General features: G+C 35.8%; 1 long non-coding RNA gene across 1 annotated transcript in view; it reads left to right on the top strand.

The window, feature by feature from the left end:
* Positions 1-5,000, top strand: part of LOC145655343 (uncharacterized) — an 8,643-nt gene that overhangs the window by 2,563 nt on the left and 1,080 nt on the right. The window lies entirely within an intron of this gene.

Consider the following 5,000-nt stretch of genomic DNA (forward strand, 5'->3'; position numbering starts at 1 on the left):
ATCTCTGTGTAGTGTCTTTTTAGCAGTATATCTGTTTAGTATGTTTCTAGCAGTATAATCTCTGTATAGTATGTAGTAGTATAATCTCTGTGTAATATGTTTCCAGCAGTATAATATTTGTATAGTATGTGTATAGCAGTATAATATCTGTGTAGTATGTTTCTAGCAGTATAATATTTGTATAGTATGTTTGTAGCAGTATAATCTGTGAAGTATGTTTTGTAGCAGTATAATCTCTGAATAGCATGTTTGTAGTGGTATTATCTCTATACAGTATGCTTCTGGCAGTATAATCTCTGTGTAGTATGTTTCTATCAGTATAATTTCTGTGTAATATGTTTCTAGCAGTATAATATTTGTATAGTATGTGTGTAGCAGTATAATCTCTGTGTGGTATGTGTGTAGCAGTATAACCTGTGTAGTATGTTTTATAGCAGTACAATCTCTGTGTAGTATGTCAGTAACAGTATAATCACTGTATAGTATGTTTGTAGAAGTATAATCTCTGTGTATCATATTCGTAGTGGTATAACCTCTGTGTATTATGCTTCTTGCAGTTTAATCTCTGTATAGTATGTTTGTAGCAGTACAATCTCTGTGTAGCAAATTTGTAGTGGTATAATCTCTGTGTATTATGTTTTATAGCAGTATAATCTCTGTATAGCATGTTTGTAGTCGCATAATATCATCGTATTATGTTTCTAGCAGTATATTCTCTGTATAGTATATGGGTAGCAGTATCATCTCTGTGTAGTATCTTTGTAACAGTAAAATCTCTGTAAAGCAAGTTTGTAGGAGTATAATATGTGTGTAATATGTTTTATAGCAGTACAATCTCTGTCTAGTATATTTTATAGCAGTATAATCTCTGTATAGTATCTTTCTAACAGTATAATCTGTGTATAGTATGTTTGGAGCAGTATACTTTCTATATAGTATGTTTGTAGCAGTATAATATCTGTGTAGTATGTTTTGTAGTAGTATAATCTCTAAATAGCATGTTTGTAGTGGTATTATCTCTGTGCAGTATGTTTGTAGCAGTTTATTCTCTGTATAGTATGTTTAAAGCAGTATAAACTCTGCATAGTATATGTGCAGCAGTATAATCTCTGTATAGTATTTTCTGTAGCAGTATAATCTCTGTATAGTATATGTGTAGCAGTATAATCTCTGTATAGTATTTTCTGTAGCAGTATAATCTCTGTATAGTATATGTGTAGCAGTATAATCTCTGTATAGTATTTTCTGTAGCAGTATAATATCTGTATAGTATATGTGTAGCAGTATAATCTCTGTATAGTATTTTCTGTAGCAGTATAATCTCTGTATAGTATATGTGTAGCAGTATAATCTCTGTATAGTATTTTCTGTAGCAGTATAAACTCTGTATAGTATATGTGTAGCAGTATAATCTCTGTATAGTATTTTCTGTAGCAGTATAATCTCTGTATAGTATATGTGTAGCAGTATAATCTCTGTATAGTATTTTCTGTAGCAGTATAAACTCTGTATAGTATATGTGTAGCAGTATAATCTCTGTATAGTATTTTCTGTAGCAGTATAATCTCTGTATAGTATATGTGTAGCAGTATAATCTCTGTATAGTATTTTCTGTAGCAGTATAATCTCTGTATAGTATATGTGTAGCAGTATAATCTCTGTATAGTATTTTCTGTAGCAGTATAAACTCTGTATAGTATATGTGTAGCAGTATAATCTCTGTATAGTATTTTCTGTAGCAGTATAATCTCTGTATAGTATATGTGTAGCAGTATAATCTCTGTATAGTATTTTCTGTAGCAGTATAATCTCTGTATAGTATATGTGTAGCAGTATAATCTCTGTATAGTATTTTCTGTAGCAGTATAATCTCTGTATAGTATGTGTAGCAGTATAATCTCTGTATAGTATTTTCTGTAGCAGTATAATCTCTGTATAGTATATGTGTAGCAGTATAATCTCTGTATAGTATTTTCTGTAGCAGTATAAACTCTGTATAGTATATGTGTAGCAGTATAATCTCTGTATAGTATTTTCTGTATCAGTATAATCTCTGTATAGTATATGTGTAGCAGTATAATCTCTGTATAGTATTTTCTGTAGCAGTATAAACTCTGTATAGTATATGTGTAGCAGTATAATCTCTGTATAGTATTTTCTGTAGCAGTATAATCTCTGTATAGTATATGTGTAGCAGTATAATCTCTGTATAGTATTTTCTGTAGCAGTATAATCTCTGTATAGTATATTTGTAGCAGTATAATCTCTGTATAGTATTTTCTGTAGCAGTATAATCTCTGTATAGTATTTTCTGTAGCAGTATAATCTCTGTATAGTATATGTGTAGCAGTATAATCTCTGTATAGTATATTTGTAGCTGTAACACAGAAAGGGTGGTGAGCGAGGGCGAACACACATGCGAAGTGCCGACATCTTGCATGTTACGTGAAACGGAACTAACGAGGGAAACCATAACGATTGTGACAAATAGAATAAATAAACACTTAGTTTTAATAAACAAACACTGAACAAAATCAAAGACATACAGCAATACCAGGTAAACATTAACAGGAAAGGCAGTGTAGACGGCAAACACAGAGGGAGAGTACAAATGAGATGTAAACAAACAAAATAGGAGCAAGGAGCTAGGTGTAACACAGGTTCTTATCACAAACACAATGAAAGACAGAAACACACTCTAACCAAAACAAAGCGAGACTAAGACCGACGAGAACTAACCAACAACCAAGACAGATATATTATCAAACACATATCAACGAAGGCGCGAGGAGAAACGAAAGCTAACCAGAAGTGAGGAGAAACAATAACCAACAAACAAGATACGAAGGGACGGGGTTTTATAAGACTATAATCAGGGATAAATTAGAAACAGCTGGAGACAAAGGGGAGGATACAAGGAACCATAGAGAATGACCAAAACACAGAAGTTACTAGGTTGCCTTGGAAACGGGGAATACTCCGCTCTGTAGATGTGACAGTAGCAGTATAAACTCTGTGTAGTATGCTTGTAGCAGTATAATATCTGTATAGTATGTTTGTAACAGTACAATCTCTGTGTAGTATCTCTGTAACAGTATAATCTCTGTATAGTATGTTTCTGGCAGTATAATCTGTGTAATATGTTTCTAGTAGTATAATCTTTGTATAGTATGTGTGTAGCAGTATAACCCCTGTGTAGTATGTTTTGTAGCAGTATAATCTCTTTGCAGTATGTTTCTGGCAGTATAATCTCTGTATATAGTTTGTAACGGTATAATCTCTGTATAGTGTGTTTCTGGCAGTATAATCTCTGTATAGCATGTTTGTCGCCATATAATCTGTGTAATATGTTTCTAGCAGTATAATATCTGTATAGTATATATGTAGCAGTATAATCTTTGTGTAGTATGTTTCTAGTAGTATAATCTCTGTATAGTATGTTTGTATCAGTTTAATCTCTGTGTATTATGTTTTATAGGAGTACAATCTCTGTGTAATATTTTTGTAACAGTATAATCTCTATATAGCATGTTTATAGCCATATAATCTATGTAATATGTTTCTAGTAGTATAATCTTTGTATAGTATGTGTGTAGCAGTATAATCTCTGTGTAGCATGTTTCTAGCAATATAATATCTGTCTAGTATGTTTCTAGTAGTATAATCTCTGTATAGTATGTTTTGTAGCAGTATAATCTCTGTATAGTATGTGTGTAGCAGTATAATCTCTGTGTAGCATGTTTCTAGCAATATAATATCTGTCTAGTATGTTTCTAGTAGTATAATCTCTGTATACTATGTGTGTAGCAGTATAATCTCTGTATAGTATGTTGTGTAGCAGTATAATCTCTGTCTAGTATGTTTCTAGTAGTATAATCTCTGTATAGTATGTGTGTAGCAGTATAATCTCTGTGTAGCATGTTTCTAGCAATATAATCTCTGTCTAGTATGTTTCTAGTAGTATAATCTCTGTATAGTATGTGTGTAGCAGTATAACCTCTGTGTAGTATGTTTTATAGCAGTACAATCTCTGTATAGTATGTGTGTAGCAGTATAATCTCTGTGTAGCATATTTCTAGCAATATAATCTCTGTCTAGTATGTTTCTAGTAGTATAATCTCTGTATAGTATGTGTGTAGCAGTATAACCTCTGTATAGTATGTGTGTAGCAGTATAATCTGTATAGTATGTGTGTAGCAGTATAACCTCTGTGTAGTATGTTTTATAGCAGTACAATCTCTGTATAGTATGTTTGTATCAGTATAATCTGTATAGTATGTGTGTAGCAGTATAATCTGTATAGTATGTGTGGAGTGGAGAGGAAAGGAGAGGGTAGTGGGAAGAGAGGAGAGGGGAGGAGATGAGAGGGGAGGAGATGAGAGGGGAGGAGAGAGGTGAGGAGAGGAGAGGGGAGGAGAGAGGTGAGGAGAGGGGAGGAGATGAGAGGGGAGGAGAGAGGTGAGGAGAGGAGAGGGGAGGAGAGAGGTGAGGAGAGGGGAGGAGAGAGGTGAGGAGAGGAGAGGGGAGGAGAGAGGTGAGGAGAGGGGAGGAGAGGGGAGGAGATGAGAGGGGAGGAGAGAGGGGAGGAGAGGAGAGGGGAGGAGAGAGGTGAGGAGAGGGGAGGAGAGAGGTGAGGAGAGGAGAGGGGAGGAGAGAGGTGAGGAGAGGGGAGGAGAGAGGTGAGGAGAGGAGAGGGGAGGAGAGAGGTGAGGAGAGGGGAGGAGAGAGGTGAGGAGAGGAGAGGGGAGGAGAGAGGTGAGAGGGGAGGGGAGGAGAGTGGAGGTGAGGAGAGGAGAGGGGAGGAGAGAGGGGAGATGAGAGGAGAGGGGAGTGGGAGGGGAGGAAAGGAGAGGAGAGGGGAGTGAGAAGAGAGGAGAGGGGAGGACAGAGGAGAGGAGACGAGAGAGGAAGAAGGGAGAGGGGAGGAGAGGAGATAAAGTTTTGCGGCTCAAGCTTGTGTAGATGAAGCAGCTCATTAATAACCAGAGCAGAAAGTCCAG

This window comes from Electrophorus electricus, unplaced genomic scaffold, assembly GCF_041902795.1.
Source record: "Electrophorus electricus isolate QZ-2024a unplaced genomic scaffold, ASM4190279v1 Scaffold220, whole genome shotgun sequence".
Classification (NCBI taxonomy): domain Eukaryota; kingdom Metazoa; phylum Chordata; class Actinopteri; order Gymnotiformes; family Gymnotidae; genus Electrophorus; species Electrophorus electricus.